Genomic DNA, 19,994 nt, shown 5'->3' with positions numbered 1-19,994 from the left:
CTTCACTTGAATTTTGGATATTTAAATTGATGTAAGTGCGACAACTGGCCAAAGGGATTTCAGGTCAGAACGTGTTTGCACACGTTCAGGCCCGACTACCGCAAAAATTTGTAATTGTTACTCGGGACCTTGGCAACCAAAATCAGCTGTCGAGCTTAAGTATAGCCCCTAAACTATTTTAAATTGATTTAGTAATATTGAATCTAAAATGGCGGTTATGAAATATTCAAAAAAATGCATTTTGTAATTTAATAATCAACTATTTAGATAAGATTAAAAGGGTTGATTGCAGAACTCGAATTGGACGTAAAAAAAAATAAAAAAAATCCAACCAAAATTGATAAAGAAAAATCCAAGGGTTTCCAGCAAAGCCTCAGACTGGCAAGTAATTAATAATTACTTTGATTTTTTTCTGGTAATTAAGTAATTCTTTAATTACTTAGTAACTCATGGTAATTAGGGTAATTTAAAGTAATAAATTGGTAATGAAAGTAATTTTTGAGTAATTACAGTAATTGATTTTTTTAAATTGTACTTTTTCAACGAAACTATTTACTTTTTATACATAATCTATTATAACAGAATCTTATTTATTTTAAATAAGGGTGAAACACAAAGATTACAAAACGAATTCTGTATGTAGAAGGCCTTATTCAGCATAATTCTCTCCTAAAACTCTCCTAAAATTTATTTTTATCATGTTGTTTATCGAACTGATTAACAACGAGAGGCCATGACTAGGGCCATGATATATTACCCAGTGAAAAATGTTTTGTGAATCCGAAATCTGTTCATTTTTATAAAGTTATTATAAAAATATGTTTTTTTTTTTTTTGCAAGAACTACATTTGAATCGATTAATTTTTTATGCTTTTCCTTCTAATAGGCAGTCAAAATTATTTGAAGTTTTTGTGGATCAAAAATTTAACACCAAAATGTACTTAATTATCATTGAAATAAACAAAGTTTTCAAGTGATGGCTATTTAAAAATCAATAAAAATATGTTTTTTTATATATTTTTTCATCATCTGCAGAAATTGGCAGTCCTGTAATATCTCTCTATTAAGAGAATAGCTATTTTTCCGAAAAAAATCCAAATATTTCTGAGACAAATGTTTCAATGGTAAAAATCAAACTCAGTGAAATTAAAATCCACTAATATTCAGATGCAATTAAATCCAATGTTAATGTCACGTTCCACATTATCTGTATTTTCAGTAACAGATTTTTTAAATTTGCTTCAGAAAAAAAATGCAAAGTAATGTCAAGCCAATGTTTGACAAACGTTTTAAAACTTAACGTTATTTTGATGAATTTCACAATTCTCAAGTAGAGCCGCTGCAAATATTTGTCAAAGTTTTTGTTTAGCTCAAATAATCAGGGGGCCTTTTTTACAACAAATTCTATTTATTAATGGCATTCGACTTTGGAAGCTGAAAATATTATTGAAATTCATATATTGAAGTAAAACAGTACAATTTTTTTTTTGATTTTATGACAAACATGACTTCAAAAAACGTAAGTCAACTTAAATAATCTTCATTTGCAATTGATTGATAAGGGTTCGGTTGATTGAAACGTGAACATTAAGGAAATTTCGAGGTGAAATTGGCCATGAAACAATTATTATTGTTCATATCCAGCGTATTTTTTAAAGGTCCTAGAAGCTATTGTGTTTCATATGTTTATAAGACCTATTAAAAAAACTCTTGACATCAATTGAGCTACTTATTTTTTACCGAAAAATTGTATAATTAAATACGAATGTCAATTTTATAATAAAATAAAACAATTCAAACCAATTAACTCGCTGTAGGATATCATGTAAACATCACTCAAAGTTTCAGCGCCCACTAGTTGGGGGCATTTTTGACGTTTGATCGCCTATATCTACACTCAAACCCCGATGGTTTGTCACCAATTGTTGTCAAACTCACGGGGTCACTTTTTAGTTTGAAACCCCTTTTACATGGAGTTCACACACACTACCAAACGTTTGTTTTGATAGTGTGCGTATGCGCCGTGTAAAAAGTGACAGTTCTTCACTTTTTAGTTTTACTTTGTCAAACCGACGGGGTACAAACTAAAAAGTGTCAAACGAAAAAGTGACCAACCACCAGGGGTTGAGTGTATTTTCAATAAAAATTATACGTGAAAAAACAAAAACAGAATAATTATTGAAAGAGCTATCGAATGATCTATTTATAAATAATTTAGTTTAGAACCGTAGAAATGAATACTTAAATATAAATTTATTTTTTTATCGTAGTGAAAAGTAATTAAGTCATTTGTGTGATTAATCATTTTGGACCAGTAATTTGAGTAATTAATTGGCAGACTGGCAAGTAATAAACGCTTCTAGAAACCCTTGGAAAAATCAGTTCAGTCAAACAAAATCTAGAACAAACAGAATCCTGCGCATCGAGTCGTCGCATAAAGCTATCGTTGCTGTTCTATCCTTACCACGTAGATACCGTTTTGGAAAATTGTCCTTTCTGAAAATGGCCGCTACAAAAAAAAAAAAAAATCTTTTTTTATGGAACGTGGATGATCTCAATACCCAGCACTCTTGAAGTGTCCGCGTGGTTGCACGTGTTTATTAATGGTCTTCTACGGTTATTTGTTTTTTTGAATCGAATAATAGCATCATTGGTGCGCTGGAAGTGGGGACGCGAAATCGTGATTATGAAGGTTATTTTTTTGTGTGCTTTTGTGTCGCTGTTCGTATCGGATGAGTGATTGTGCTAATCGAATAATAGCATCATTGGTGCGCTGGAAGTGGGGACGCGAAATCGTGATTATTCAGGTTAATTTTTGGTGTGCTTTTGTGTCGCTGTTCGTATGGGGTGAGTGATTGTGGTAATCGAATAATAGCATCATTGGTGCGCTGGAAGTGGGGACGCGAAATCGTGATTATTCAGGTTATTTTTTTGTGTGCTTTTGTGTCGCTGTTCGTATGGGGTGAGTGATTGTGGTAATCGAATAATAGCATCATTGGTGCGCTGGAAGTGGGGACGCGAAATCGTGATTATGAAGGTTATTTTTTTGTGTGCTTTTGTGTCGCTGTTCGTATCGGATGAGTGATTGTGCTAATCGAATAATAGCATCATTGGTGCGCTGGAAGTGGGGACGCGAAGTCATGATTATACAGGTTAATTTTTGTGTGTGCTTTTTTGTCGCTGTCCGTATGGGGTGAGTGATTGTGGTAATCGAATAATAGCATCATTGGTGCGCTGGAAGTGGGGACGCGAAATCGTGATTATGCAGGTTATTTTTTTGTGTGCTTTTGTGTCGCTGTTCGTATCGGATGAGTGATTGTGGTAATCGAATAATAGCATCATTGGTGCGCTGGAAGTGGGGACGCGAAATCGTGATTATGCAGGTTATTTTTTTGTGTGCTTTTGTGTCGCTGTTCGTATCGGATGAGTGATTGTGCTAATCGAATAATAGCATCATTGGTGCGCTGGAAGTGGGGACGCGAAGTCATGATTATACAGGTTAATTTTTGTGTGTGCTTTTTTGTCGCTGTCCGTATGGGGTGAGTGATTGTGGTAATCGAATAATAGCATCATTGGTGCGCTGGAAGTGGGGACGCGAAATCGTGATTATGCAGGTTATTTTTTTGTGTGCTTTTGTGTCGCTGTTCGTATCGGATGAGTGATTGTGGTAATCGAATAATAGCATCATTGGTGCGCTGGAAGTGGGGACGCGAAATCGTGATTATGAAGGTTATTTTTTTGTGTGCTTTTGTGTCGCTGTTCGTATCGGATGAGTGATTGTGCTAATCGAATAATAGCATCATTGGTGCGCTGGAAGTGAGGACGCGAAGTCATGATTATACAGGTTAATTTTTGTGTGTGCTTTTTTGTCGCTGTCCGTATGGGGTGAGTGATTGTGGTAATCGAATAATAGCATCATTGGTGCGCTGGAAGTGGGGACGCGAAATCGTGATTATGCAGGTTATTTTTTTGTGTGCTTTTGTGTCGCTGTTCGTATCGGATGAGTGATTGTGGTAATCGAATAATAGCATCATTGGTGCGCTGGAAGTGGGGACGCGAAATCGTGATTATGAAGGTTATTTTTTTGTGTGCTTTTGTGTCGCTGTTCGTATCGGATGAGTGATTGTGCTAATCGAATAATAGCATCATTGGTGCGCTGGAAGTGGGGACGCGAAGTCATGATTATACAGGTTAATTTTTGTGTGTGCTTTTTTGTCGCTGTCCGTATGGGGTGAGTGATTGTGGTAATCGAATAATAGCATCATTGGTGCGCTGGAAGTGGGGACGCGAAATCGTGATTATGAAGGTTATTTTTTTGTGTGCTTTTGTGTCGCTGTTCGTATCGGATGAGTGATTGTGCTAATCGAATAATAGCATCATTGGTGCGCTGGAAGTGGGGACGCGAAGTCATGATTATACAGGTTAATTTTTGTGTGTGCTTTTTTGTCGCTGTCCGTATGGGGTGAGTGATTGTGGCAATCGAATAATAGCATCATTGGTGCGCTGGAAGTGGGGACGCGAAATCGTGATTATGAAGGTTATTTTTTTGTGTGCTTTTGTGTCGCTGTTCGTATCGGATGAGTGATTGTGCTAATCGAATAATAGCATCATTGGTGCGCTGGAAGTGGGGACGCGAAATCGTGATTATGCAGGTTATTTTTGTGAGTGCTTTTGTGTCGCTGTACGTTAGGGGTGAGTGATTGTGGTGATCGAATAATAGCATGACTTACTGAATTATTTGTGTCTTGAGCGTAATTTTCGTTGAGTAATTGGTGTTTTTTTGTGATTTTTTTTTTTGAGATCTTAATTAATTGTTTTGTGATTTTCAAAGCCCTTCCTATATCATCGTTGATCGGAAGGCACGGCGTCGGGTAAATTGTGTATAATGTTTTGAATAAGGTTTTATTTTTAATGGTGAAAAAGCCATTTCTATATAATGATCGAAAGACGCACTGACATTTTGGATTAATTAATAGTGGAGTGAAATAATTGTGTGTGAGTGACTTTGTGTGTTAACCAAAAAAGACCTTCCCATAGCATCGTTGCTCGGAAGGCTCGCCGACGGGTCTGTTATGAAAGTCCTTCCCATAGCGTCGTAGCTCGGGAGGCATCGAAAAGCCAATACCTTATCCCACTAACCCAAAAAAAATAATCACGTGATGCTTGAAGGAGATGCTGTGGATTCAACGGTCTCAAGCGGTATCAAAAAGTATATAGCGAAAAACTGTGTGCTTGATGAGTCTGCAACTTCAACTATCGGACTAACATTCCTCCCTTTCGTTGAACTGCAGGCTTCTTGGGAGGGCGCCGGTATTGACTAATAAAGTAGGGATCTTCAGAGGTTAAACAGTGAACGGATGGTTGGCTCCCACTGATCATTTTTGATTCATTGTTTAACTTCAGCTGATCTGTCAATAACGGAGTAGCAGCTCATTGGCAGTCAACCATGCTCATGCTCATGCTCATGCTCTACGGTTATTTGTTTTTTTTAGTCTTACAAAACACATAATTTAATAATAACGCCATACTTTTATAAAAAAAAATCCCAAAATAAAAATTTAGTTTATAACTAGGTTATCATTCGGGAAATTTGATTTTTTGGTGAAGTAACCATTCGGGTAAATGTAAATTCGGTAAAACGACAGTTCAGTAAAATGGCCATTCAGGTAAATGACATTCGGAGATATGGAATTTTCGGGAAAATGATTTTCGGGGATGTGGAATTTTCGGGAAAATGATTTTCGGGGAAGTGGCACTTTCGGGGAAATGATTTTCGGGGATGTGGAATTTGCGGGGAAATGATTTTCGGGGATATGGGATTCGGGAAAGTGGGATTCGGGGATAAGGGATAAAACCTTATTGGAAATATTCTGATATTTGAAGTTTTAACTTTAAGCAAACTTTAATATTGCGCCTTGCAGCAATTTATAGAGTTTTGTGTCAATCGTGCTAGGCCTAGATTTTTTCATCACACTGCTTTGCAGGACTGAGAACTGTCAACTTTGCGCACTTTGCACCTCAGTAGAGTGCTGCGGGAAAATTTTCATCACAGTTGGCAAACTGATTTTCCATCACACCAGCAACACAGAACAAGTGCAATGCATCGACTTCTGACCACAATCTAGTCACCAAGCTTTGGTAGCCGAGGCAGTAAGTCATTGAGATGGTCTGTTAAAGGTTCCTGACTCGATTCTCGTAGTTGGAACTTTTGAGTTTTTTTTGACAGGTTATTTTTTTTTCTAATGAACTCGAGGGTATAATTCTATCGGCCACCTCGAGCTGTGTTCGCTGAGTGCGTAAAAGGTACCATGAATTGGCTATAAATTTAACAAAGTTCTGGCTATAACCAATCAGTTAACAGGCTCTGACAGAAGGGGGGGCACACGCATGGGAAACTTTTTGATATGAATGACCCCTCGGACAAATCTAGAACAAATTTCTGTCGAAGGGGGGGGGGAGGGTGGGGCACGGGCCCCACCAGGCCCCCTCTGGTACCGCCAGTGAAACCAATACTTCGTAGATGAAAGAAGCTTTTACATTTGTCAGTAAAAACAGTTGGTGCTAGAACCGAAAAACATATTTTTTAAAAGACTTTATTAGAAAAGATTACATGTATTAAATGGCATTGGTACATCGGACAAGCTCCAGGGTAGCGAAGGGTAACAAATTACCCTCTCCATCGGCGAAACTCCGAGCATTCGTCCATCTCGTATTGATCGTATTGATCGGTAGCGTGAATCCCGGCCAGTTTCCCTCCGCCGCTGTCAGTCGCCTCCCCATACGAGGACCGTAGAGGACGATAACCCTCAGGCCACTGGCCTTCATCGCCATGAAGGGGCCCCTCTCGGCAGCGCAGGATCAGCGGGTACTGAAGACGCCAGTCCGCAACGTAGCCAGCAACGCCCGCTGGTTGTCCACCATCCGTCCGGCAAAAAGTCAAAGCCTCCGCAACACGGCTGCCTCCCGACACCGGGGATCACGATTCCGGAACAAGCCTTCGTCCCTTGAATCACTTAGCCGGTCCGTAAAACTTTCTCTGGGCTGGACGAGCCAAAAGTTTCTGAATTTCCAAAAATAAATAAATAAACATAAACAGCCTGCCATAGCAACGGATATCTTCGTCATCACTGCGAAGAAAAATCACTGTGATGAAAAAATACTGTGATGAAAATAATTGCGCAACACTCTAGTAAAGTGCAAAATGCGCAATAATGTAAACTAACTTTGTTCTACAGACACCAGAGACATGACTTCGTGTCAATCTTCAAGATCACTTCACGCTCTCCTCCGTAGACTGACTAACGATCGCTGCCGCCATAGATCATTAGACGAACGAACAAAAGCTTCAACAAACTTACAATCATACCTCAATCACCAATCACTAGTTAGTTAGTCTTTTCAAAGGTACACACGCGCAGCAAAAAAGTAGGACATCAGAATGTATCACAAAGAATCAGCAACTGCGAGATGAAAAATTACCGCGGTAAACGGACGTTATTTACATTGTTACACGCAGCAGCAGCTGTACTAGCGAGAGAACTTGGAAGCTCAACACACAGACAGAGGGAGATTTTTCAATTTAAATAATAATGATCGCGAGCGCGCTCAGGTTTGTTTATCGATAAATCTCTTCCTCATGCCCCCCGTCCTTTGTTTATCGATGATCGAAACTCCCGAGCAAAGTGAGGAATTCACGTACCTGCTGATGCTGCTGGAAAAGTGACATGAAGAAGACCCGCGGGAAGAAACGGGGAAAAAGAGCGAGCGCGAGATGATGTATTATTTGCTTACGATTATACCGAACCAATCATTTGAATATCAACGGAGACTGAGAGAGGAAGAAGCGAGCGATAAGCAATCGATAGTGATTGGTGGTGTTTGGAGAAAGCAGTGTTGTCAAAAAAATAAATATAAAATTAAATATAATTTCAGATTTTCGATCACCGCTATTTTTTGAGTTTACGGGTTTGAATTGATGTTTTTTCCTTCCTCACCTTACTGAGGAAAGGCTATAAAATCACTCGAAAAACGAAATTCTTAATTTGACCTCCTAGACCAACCTTCATGCATACATATCGACTCAGAATCAAATTTTGAGCAAATGTCTGTGTGTGTGAAGGGATGCTGATCAAAAAAAAATTGCACTGAGTTATCTCGGCACTGGTTGACCCGATTTGGACCGTTTTGGTCTCATTTGATCCATCTTGGGGTCCCATAAGTCGCTATTGAAAATGATAAAGTTTAGTGAAGTACTTCAAAAGTTATGCTAAAAAAAAATTTAACAATAGTCCGGAAGATTGTAAAAAAGGATGGTTTTTGTAAGAAACCTCGTCATGTTATACATTTTTAGAAAGGTATTCGAATGACCTGTTCAACGAGTTCAAAAGATTGAAGATCTGACAACCCTATCAAAGGTTTAAGCACTTAAGTGTTATTTATGAACTTTTTAGAGGCTGGATCTCATATATTTCGATGATAACGTTGTCCGGATCTATTATGCGATCTGTCGTTGGATAGGTAATCAAAAGACCTTTCCAACGAGTTGAGTAGATTGAAGATCTGACAACCCTATCAAAGGTTATAAGCACTTAAGTGTTATTTATGAACTTTGTGGAGGCCGGATCTCAGATATTACCTAGCATTACACTCAAAATGTGAGGAAGGCACCAACCACCTAATGGTGGGTTAAGTAACGTTTTTAGAGATTAATCACCGAAAACATCAGTTTAAACCCGTAAACATAATTAATATAGAATATAGGACTTTAGTTCAAAACTTGCCTCCACAAGCTGAATAGTGTCCTATGTGCTATTTTAAACTATTTTTTATGAGCGAAATAGGCCAATATTTACACGTTTATACTCGAGGGTCAAGTTTCATGCGAACAATTTGGCGCTGTTTGAATTCAATTATTCTCAAAAGTGAGATTCTGATAGGATATTTAATGCTCTTAAATTTTGTCCAGCAGACCAACAAAAGTGCAGCTCAGAAGCTCATTTCTAAATTCGTTTTAAACTTTTTAATAAACTTCGTTTGGGAAATTTGTTTTTCTTTATTTTGGCTCCATTGTAAAATTCTACAGTTCTTTCCTTGACTTGACAAAAAGTACACACTACAAGTTATCGTATCCAATAATGCAACAAATCATGATTACAAACCTGTACAAATTGGTCCTAAAAAGTTATAACATGGAGAAAAATGTGTTCTGTAAATCTTAAATTTGGGAACACCTAACAAAGAGTTCAAATTTCATGGTACGTTTATCAAAAATGTACCGTGGAATTTGAACACTTTGTTTGTGGTTCCGATTATCATGAATTTTTGTTCACGATTTTCGTACCGTTAAACGGGGTGACTTTGATAGGTTTGAGATTTTTCCGCAAAATGAAGAGTACAAATTAAATTTGTTTGCAACGGTTTGAAATCATACTGACCGTGGTAGAGAAGTGTTCAAAGTACCTCAAGAAGAACTTTTGAAAAAAATTTAAAATTTCAAAATTTTTAAAAAGTTTGTAAACCATAAAAAAGAAAAAGTAGACGATGAACATTATTTCAAACTTCAGAAGGTGTGATGAATTCCTCAATGAACATGATTTTGAATCCAAAACGGAATGCATTTTCGGATTCTTTGGAAGATGTTCCACTAAGATAAGGCAAGTTAAGTTAGTAAATAGTTAATAATATATGTTTTTGAAACACAATTAAAAAAATGTCCATATTTATAGGCCATGCAGTTAAACAAATTTTATGTAAAATGTGAAAATTTGTAATAAGTGCTTCGAAAGCAGTTTGAAATGCTATATAAATCAGTGATTTTATAAACAAAACTAGTTTTAACGAATTTCAAGCAAAATTTCGACTATTTTACAATTTTACCTAAAGTTCACAGAAAAAAATTATGGTAATATTCATCAGGAAATGGTGACAGGTTTCGTGGCAAAAAAATTGATTAATTTTACCCCAAAAAATGAAAAAAATTCATCAGTTTTTGATGAATATTCATCAGGTTCACATTTTTACACATTTTTTATGTAATATTACTCAAAAAAGAGGTTATATTCAACCTACCAAATTTTCAACATTCCAAAATTCAAATTTTTTTCTGAGTTCATATGTATTTTGCTTATGAACTTAGTTAACTAAATATAAACATTTTTTTCTGAAAGACTGTATCAGCAACCATAGTGATTGTACATTTGACGTAAAAATGTAATTTGAACACCTTAAATCTGAGAGTTCGTTTCGCGATGCCTGTCCGTCGGGACGCATTTTTTTCGCGTTCCGTTTTCGTCGTTCGTCGTCGGTGTGTATTTCGGGTGAGTTCGTGCGTGTGTGTGTGAAGGTGCGGCTAGCTCTGGTTGTCATGATGACAGCAGAGCTGAGCCAGTTCGTTTCGAGGTGCCTGTCCGTCGGGACGCATTTTTTTCGCGTTCCGTTTTCGTCCATCGTCGTCGTTTTTCTCGTTAGTCATGTATTTGATACACATCACAGTCGGATTTCTTTGTTCTATGATTTGCAATTGTTTCACGGGAAGATTCTTTTTAAATTGCGTCAGCAAAATATAAATTATCATTCAATTCGACCATTCGTTTCCCGCGAATCACGGCGACAAATATTGTTTCAACGCGATTGTTCAAGTCCTTCAGATAACATCATAACTCTTCAGTCATTAATTGGTCGCTCATCTTATAATAATTTAAAAGTATAAATAGTCTCAGGGCAACTCTACGTAAATATGTTACGCTGAGTTTAATATTTCACCTTTTAATCACACATAATTTTGATTCTATCTTTCCACAGCCGGCTGTCTAAGATTGAATCATTTATGTTAAACTCAACACCAAATAACCGGGAACGGTCTCATCATCACAAAATTCATTGATTATTGGGCCACATCATCATCCTCTATGATGAATCCTGGCCATTACCCTTCCCCACTAACAAAATCCCAAGTAGAAGTAGTTTTCCGGCACACGCGGGGGTGTGGATATCGTATAGAACCCACCCTTGGTAGCAGCCTGTGCTAACTAACATTCCCGTCCCATCCCCTCGAGATCTACAAACTGACATGGCGGGCGCCGTTGGTGGCCAACGACTGTTTCCTATTCGCACCGGCTCTAGTTTTGATGATCGTGATGTTTTTTCTTTTCAGCGCATTCATGCATGCTGTTGATAAGGGAAACATCATTTGATCGTTGAAGCGTGTGACCAGTTGTGCTGATGGGATATTACGGCCCTGTTCAGCAACGGAGAAGGACAACCATGGGTGGTCTCTCATGCTCATGCTCATGCTCATGCTCATGCAATTTGAACACCTTAAATCTGATTTTTACAAGAAAAATTATAACTATCAAAGTCACCCCAGAATTTAAACTAAGAATTTTCTACGTAACTATTTTTCTAAACACTATTGAAAAAACTTTTTTTCAAAAATTGTGCATGGTCTTTGTTTGGCCTACCCCAGTACATGTTTAAAAAATAATAATCTTGATAAAAACATTACCAGTTGGAAAATATTTCAAAAATTAATATGAAAACCTATCAAAGTCACCCCGGTTTACGGTAATTCATTTTCCTGTGAACTTGACCCCAGAAAAAATGTCATTTTAAAAATTATTGGCATAAAGCAAGTCTAAAGTCAATATGATCAATAGTTTCCAAGATATTATCGATTGAAAATTTAGAGCCTAATGGGTAGGAAGGAACAAGGAACCAAAGCAAAAGTCTGATCAACAATATCTGAAAAAGAAAAAGATCAAAAATCACTCACTCATCGCCGAGCGAATCTTTGCCAACTGGAGCTTTACACTCAGGCTGCCAGCGACTTGCTCAATCGCTTCCAGCGACACAAATATTTCGTGAATTTCTTTGCCGTCGACCCGAGTCACACACGATTAAGTACAGAGAGGAGAGAATCTAACAACATACAAGCTCAGCGCACTTTTGGCCTGTGCTGGCACAGTTTGCCGTAAATTTGTATTTGGCATGATGGAAATTTCTTGTAAATGTGTCTTTGATGTCGTGTTATCAACAAAATTGCAAAACATTTTTGATAACATAGCTTTTAAGCAGTTTATTAACTGAATAAAACAAAGCCGATCGCAAGCTATTTCAACTCAACGACTGAGCGACATAACGCAATCGGTCGCTCTGAACCATTCACTGCACTACCCGATTGAAGTAAGAGGGAGAGCAAAGAGAGAGTATTCTGTAGCGATTGGTGTGGAAGCGACAAACGGTAGGAAACGGTCAGAGCAGTTTTTTTTTACTTTCAACTTGTGATCGCAAGTGAATGATTCGTTTTGGAACAATCAGGACCCTTGCCTGAAAATGAAAATAGTAGAGATTTTTTTCAGCTTTCAAACATATTTTTTATAAACATAGAAACGATTTAAAAAAGAAAAATACAACGTTTCTGAAATTGTTAGCCTTAAAATGGCTTTAATTCTAAAACGGTGCATTTCATTAAAAGTCACTAATATGTACTTTTTTGTTCCTTTCAAAAAGCCAATTTACAAAAAGTCATGACTTGGTGAAAACAAAACGTTTGTCGAACCCTATAACATTCTAATTTGCCGAAGACACCAAATCAATCAGAAAATCCGTTACAGATTTTCACGAGAATTTTCGAATATGCAATGCACTTTTTTATGGACAGACCGAAAATTTGTATGCAGACTTAAATGGAGAAACCAATTATACAAAATGGTTTATTTGGTCCTCAAAAATCGATGGACAAGTTTATCCAAATCAAAAAGTACAATGATTTGCGATAACTTAGAGAATCACTTAGTGATAAATCGAATGTTTATTTTTAATCTGTTTAAACCATTTTTTTTTTATTTTTCTTAGCCATTTTTATTGTTGCTGATTTGATTGTTTCAATCAGATAAATTTTTACATCAAATTCACTATTCCAAATTTTTGTCAAAGTTTATGTCTCCCCCGTCAAAATCGGTTCGAAAAATAAGGGATTTTTTTTGCAAGATACTTCAAAATTTTAACGGAAATAAAAGTCTAATAAACTAAAAACAATTTAAGATGCAATTTCCTACGTTGGTATTCATTGCAAAACAATTGGATTGGTGTTAAAATGCATTTTAAAACACTTATTTATTCAAATGTTGAAACCATGGCTATTAATATCTTTATTTTCAATACATTTTCATTTTTTGTGTTGAAATGAACCTTATTTGGCATACTGAAAACCAACCAGATTACATCACACCTGGCATCCCTGCCATAAACCAATAAAATCAAGCACGAGGATCGCGCGCTGGATCCGATCTCCTCCCCCGCAATTATCCGTTAGTCCCACAGTATCATTATTATTGTTGCTGTTGCTGTTGTTGGTGGTGGTGTGGCCCCGGTGCGCATCGTGTCATTTGATTTATGAACTCAGGCCTTCAGATCCACCAACCAACCACAATCAGCAGACCCAACTCCGGTGAGACTGGGTGAGAATTCGGACGCAACAGGAGGTCGACATGGATTTGTTTAGCCCGCACGAAGTCAGGCAGCACGGGGAGGAATTCCACCAGCCAATCTGGCTGGGATTTGATTCGAAGGAAGGGTGGGAGGAAAGTAGTGGAATACGAATACGTCACAGCCACGGCGCGATCAACCGGTAATCAGCAGGGAGGAACACTCAGGTGGACGAGGAAGCCACACCTGAGAGAGAATCTTGGGTAAGTGGGGTTGAGTGAAAAAATATTAATTTGCCACAGTTAAATTTTTGAAAACACATTTTTTGTTTGAAAACTCATAAATTTTAAAATTTTAATATACAATTTAACCCCACTTGTCCGTAAAACCTAAATGCAACCCAACAGTCTCCGATGGTAGTCTGATGGTCCCGAAAAGTGCCCGAGGCGACCGATTAGATTAATAGTGTTTTGAACATCACTTTCGCTGACTAAGCCCGACCACACTATCGTCCTATGTGGTTTGGCTGGGGCTAGGCTCGTTACCCTGGTCGGTAGGTCTAAAACGGCGTGTCTTCAATACACACGGTGCCGACTGTTATTATCACCTTAAGCGCTAATTTTTGCACATTGTAATCGTTTTATGCTGCACCGCGCACGTACTCCTGTATGAATCTAGCGGCCGCTGATTTTTTTTATGGGTTTTCTAAGTGATGTTTTGAAATGATTTTCTTCTTCGTTCGTTTTTGCTATATTACGTAAGGTGATTTTTTCTTCTCCCTTTGATCATGATGTTGTCGTACTTGAAGATGATGTGGCCGAGGTTAAAATCAAACCATCATTAAAATTAGAAATAAAAAATTCACACTTTTACGATCGATAGCATCACTCGCACAAATTGATGATTGTGAAATACCTAACATGACTCTTCGAAACTATTGAGAAAAATACTTATGATTCATGATTTATGCAATCTGTTTACCCTTTGCAGTCAGTCATAATTGTAGGGGAATCAAAATAATTTTTTTTTTTAAAAGAGGTTCTCAACCTTACAAATTAAGAAAATATCTTAGCAAAAGATACCTAGTAAACAACAACCCCCTGAAGACTGATTGAAACAAAAAAATAGACAATGAAAAAAATAAAAAAAAACTTTTTATTTTTTCACTTGTGCTTTAAATTGGTCGTTCAGGTTAGTGGGTTGCCCTAAAACATGTGTGAATAATAAAACGAAAGTAATTCCAATAACACATTGTGAAAATAGCGTGTAAGAAAACCATTATCTATGATTTAAAAGTGAAGTGTCCAAAACAAGTTTTGCTATCTTTATTAAATTAACTCAATATCTCCGAGAAAACGGGGAAAACTTCGTCATTTTTGCCATATTACCATTAAAAATAGGAATTTTAAAGAAATTTATACAATCATTGAAAACATTATCACAAGGCCACCACATTTTTTTAAAAACATTTTTTATTTTCTTTGCCTTCAAAACTATTCCGAATCAGGGATTATTTTTCTGTAAAACAATTTTTTTATTGAAGGTTTTTTAAAACTGGTATAATTTGACTTAAAAATGATTATCAACGTAAATAAATGCATTTTACTTTTTTTCAGTTGATTGCACGACAAATTAAATTGAAATTTTGAAGTTTGTTGAGAACATTTTTTCAGAAGGGGCATTCACTTTGAAGAGCTACGTAAACTGGAAAAAATGTAAAGATCTTCAGCGGAATTTTGCCCCTAAAAATTAGGCAACATTTACAATCCAGAATAATCGATTATTCGAAGGCCGTGGTAAAATTTCACTTCTTCTGTAAAAAAACCCCGAGCATTCTAGATTCCAAATTGAATGAAATAAATGTTTTACGAGAAGATTTCAAGAATTTTATATTTTTTTTAAATTTTAATTTAACACATGGAAGGAATTTTGTCCATTCCATCTGTCATAAAAAGCAAATTTGCTTGATTTGCTTAATTCTTTTTAAATTTTGAATTTGTTTTAGGTTTTTAAATTCCAAAATACAAAAAATCAATAAAAAATCTTGCTCTAAAGATATGAATTTAGAAAAAAAAATGGTGGAAAAATTCGAAAATTTTGAAATATAATGTAATTTTTTAGATTAAGAATTAAATTTTAAACAAAAACAACTTTACATTTTTTTTAAATTTTGATGTTTTGAAGTTATTTGCATTTTTAACTAATTTTCTCAGTAAATGTTTTTTTATGCAATCATAAATACTTAATAAAGGAAATGTCAAGGACAGAAACTTTAAAACAAGAAATTGTACGAAGCTAATGATGTTTTTTAGAACTGCTCTCACAAATCAAATCAAAATCAAACTTTTTAAATCTGCAAATACATTTAGAACATTTGTTTGAACTTTTATTTCAAAATTACTATTTTTCATATTATCAGCCTATTAAAATAGTTAGTCAGGTTCCATATAATTGTTACTTTTTCAACCGTCTGTCAAAGTTTACAAAATTCATGAAGTGTATGAAAATGTGAGGACTTAAATTAAAATAAGATCAATAAAACCATTTAATATTTTTAATGACAAAATAGTACATAATTTATTTATAAACCATTGCAAAAATCTATTAGCAACAGCAAACTAAGTATTGGAAAAATGGTCATGTAGAACAAATTGAATTATTATTTGAATAAAACAGTTCAAATAATAATTCAATTTATTATAAAACGATTCTTATTTAATGATAAGTAAGCTTTTCAAAATAAAAATGTTAAACTTTTAACGGTATTTTAATTTGCTTTGCATAACATATTTGAAACAATCAAACTTTAATCAAACAGTATAATTGCAGTTCTATTCGAAATATTTGTAAACGAAACGGAAGCAAATTACTCTACCGGAAGAATAACGGAAATTTAAAAAAATTGGTAACATTTTAGTTTATTCTAATTTTCGATGAAAAACTCTTCTGAAACGCTCACTTGCTACTATTTCGGTAAAGTGTTTTGAAGAATCAGGCTTTATTTTTTTCTTTGTTTCGTAGAATTAAAAGTACAAAACATTGAAAATTTAATTTTCATCAAATTGTGCAATACTGTAAGAAAAGTTGTGCAACAGAATTTGTAAAATATATTGGCAACTGTTAAAGGAGTTTCAAGTAAAAAAATAATTGATTAAAACGTATGATATTATGGTAAAAAAAGAGAAAAAAAATTAAACAGTGACTGAGCAATAAAGAAAAAACTAAAAGTAATGATAGGAGGCGGAAAAATAGCAAAATACCATCAAAAACAAACATTGAAAAAAATTAAAATTAAAATACTAAAAATTAAACAAGAAAACCATCAAACAAGAGAATTTATCTTTTTTGTAGAACAAAGGTTGCTCAAATTGACCTCTTTAACACGAGGAAAATATTAATTTTCAAAATGTGATATTCGAGGGTTGAGTGTATGAATGTCTTAAAAATTTAAATATTTATCAACAAATTGCAATCGAATAATAAACTATTATCTTTTCGTCGATTTTGAAAAATAGATTCAACTGTAGAAATTTGAATCAAGGTGGACGTTACAATTGTTTAAATTTAAATTTTATTGCTATTCTGATACGATAGTGACGTAAACGCAAAACGACAAATTTGGAAGATTCAAAAGGTTTTCTTTAGACGGGAAAGATGCCAAATTGCTAAAATGTTGTAAAATGTCTGAAATTGATCAAAATGATAAAAAAACAATTTTGAATTTTTAACTGCCGCTAGACGTCTGATCAATGTAGGCGAAAGAGTACTGTTTAGTATTTTTTTTCCTTTTTTTAAGTTTTGAAAGAATAAGGAATTTTGTTGCCTGCTTTGATTTGTCTTCTGACGGCAGGTCAGATTTTATTTTATCGGTTTCATAAACCTAGAGTAAATTTTCAAAACAACCTATGAGTCATGGGTATCCTATGCTGAAAAACCTTTTGAAAATTTAATCTAGAAATTTAACAACAACCATGACTGTTAAATACTCATACTCAAGACAAGAAAGGTAATTGTTTGTCCCTGCTTACATCTCAAAGAGAAAGAAACTTTTGTTTTTTCCTCCAAACAAGCAAGAAACAATTGTTCAAACATTTCTTCTAACAACACTTGCTCCATCCACAATGTGCTGTGCGATCTTTCCCTTAGTTTACCCTTGATCGCACAAACAATTCCGGGAATTACTGTAATTAAATTTATTACATTCACACGGCTTTGTCACTCATCCGCTTGCCGATTGTCGTGGTTTGAGTGTAAATATATGTTTTTTTTTGCGTGTTCTCTTCTGTACTGTAACTGTGACGTGTTATCAAATAGCTAATTATCATTACCTCGCCCGAGCACCGACACAGTCACATCGATCACCGGACGGTTTCATCAAACTTTCCACCAAGATTTAGCCACCACTTATGTGTGTGTGAGCAAGCTCACACAGCTGTTGTTGTGATTTTGTTATTTACTACTTACATGTTCTTGTTACGTTTTTCCCACTTTTGCTTCTCGTGCTTTTGTTGAATTGTTTTATTATTTCTTCTTCGTCGTCTTCTTCGTGTTCCGACTTGCTGTTGATTTGCTTTACACTAACTATATAAGCGTCGAAATAAATACACGCTCAGCTGATATGATGCCGATGGGCTCTCGTATACGATCAGACACTTCCAGAGATTGTTTTTTCTTGTTTCTTCTTTTTTGCTGATTTAACAGGAATAATTATGGCACGGTGCACACTTGTATTTACGAATTTATAGAAATCAAAATCTTGCGTTCATTGAAAATTTTTCATCGTTTCATTCACTTGAGCCACAACACAGCTTTCCAAGATTTCACTAACTTTAGTATTTTATTTTTACAGAATATCACCTTACTATAATTGAGATTTGTTAGTTAAGAAATTAAAATAACAATAGATTACAATACAAGCACAAACACACAACTATTTTTTCCTTAATGACACCATCACAAACGCCCTGCCAAGAGTTCCAAGAGAAAACGATGCACGCCGGACGGTGGCCGAAACGCAACTAACCGACCAAACCGAGCCCCGAAGTCTGTGGTCAGCGCATAAGCTTCTCTCACTCTTCTAGTCTCGCGAACGAAACTGGTGTCGTCGTTGCGCCGGCAGCTCGCGAGCTTGAAGCAGGATGTGGCTCAGCTCCGGCTCGGCTCGCTCACTCTCTTTCTTTTGTGGATGATGTTTTCTGTTTTGTCTATTGTCGGTTATGGTGCTGGTGGTGGGCTGACACAAAAGCCGCCTCTGTTACGATGACCGACTGCAAGTACCACACCGGATTCGTTATTTTGGAGGGTGAATTGAGGAGTGTAAGTGATCGTGGCAACGAGACGAAACAGAAATTGATCACGGCTGGAAGAAAGAAGAAAAGGAAGGATGAGTTTTGATAATTATAATCAATTTTTAATGGTGTGACACCTTTTACTGAAAAGTGAAAATGATGAGCAAATTAAAGTTATATTTTTGAATTTTTTCCTCGTTTTAATAGATTTAAGACCATCGGCAAAATAAAAGAATTATTCTAAAAACATGGAAATATTTTAATTTGTTATTTTTGTTCTCCTCCTCCCCTTAAATAAAATTCCCAAAAGGCGGAAGAAAAATTACAAATATTTATTTAAGCGCAATCAATTGGAAACATTTTGCAATAGTTTATTATTCATTCATAATGGAATGAGGCACATACATACGTCTTATTAAATTTATTTTGAGACCATGGTCAAAACTTTAGGATGAATTTTTTTGGGTTACTTTTTGTTTTTGATATTTTGAATGTTTTGCTTAAAATTCTAACTCTGACCAGGGCCGAAGGACAAAAACTTAAAATAAAAAATACTTCTAACCTTGCTAAAATAAAAAATAAAAACAAAATTAAATACGTTATTTTAAGAAGCAGATAAACTTATCTAGAGTTTTTTTAAAAGGTCCTTAAAACATATAAAACACAATAGCTTATAGGACCTTATAGACAAAAAAAAACTCTAGATATGATTAAAAATTCCCGGTGAATTAGACGAACTAACTATGTTTAATGTTCTAACGATAAACTGATATTAATTATAAAACTGTGCTGCCTAGATTAAAAAAAAAAAGTTTTTTTAATGGCATTTTAGTTTTCTGAATTGTAGATAATTATCATTATACTGCACAGAGAAAAATCAATTCTCGAAACCGTGAAGTCAGTTCACGATTATGAGAACCACGAAGGAATATATTCACGTTTATGGTGCAAATGCACCATACTCATGAATAAATTCCTTCGTGGATCTCACATTCGTGAACTTAATTCACGATTACGGGAATTGATTTTTTCTGTGCTATAAGTATGAGGTTAGATTCATATTGATAGAACTATGCAATAATTTATAACGCATGAAGATTCATGAAGATATTTAATGATTAAACTGAGTAAGAGACGATTTAGGTTCAAAATTTTGCCATGCGCAAAGCGGGCTGTCAAACTTTGTTGGCGTTTTTCTCTAAACCCCCAGTTGATTTACGGGTGCCACGATATCTCGATATGGGATGGACCAAATTGGCTGAAATTTTAGGTGAAGACTCT

The 19,994-nt window shown here is 35.5% G+C and overlaps 1 protein-coding gene across 3 annotated transcripts in view; it reads right to left on the bottom strand.

Annotated features, from left to right (window-relative positions):
- Positions 1-19,994, bottom strand: part of LOC6049953 (protein N-terminal asparagine amidohydrolase) — a 100,586-nt gene that overhangs the window by 28,866 nt on the left and 51,726 nt on the right. For 2 of the 3 annotated variants that reach the window (XM_038254175.1, XM_038254178.1), the window contains exon 2: positions 17,890-18,784. The gene's annotated coding sequence lies outside the window, so the exon portion shown is untranslated. The remainder of the gene's footprint in view (positions 1-17,889; positions 18,785-19,994) is intronic. The other variant, XM_038254177.1, reaches the window with a different exon arrangement.

Source organism: Culex quinquefasciatus, chromosome 2, assembly GCF_015732765.1.
Source record: "Culex quinquefasciatus strain JHB chromosome 2, VPISU_Cqui_1.0_pri_paternal, whole genome shotgun sequence".
Classification (NCBI taxonomy): Eukaryota; Metazoa; Arthropoda; class Insecta; order Diptera; family Culicidae; genus Culex; species Culex quinquefasciatus.
Note: the sequence above shows the minus strand (reverse complement) of the source record. Positions and strands in the feature narration are given on the sequence as shown.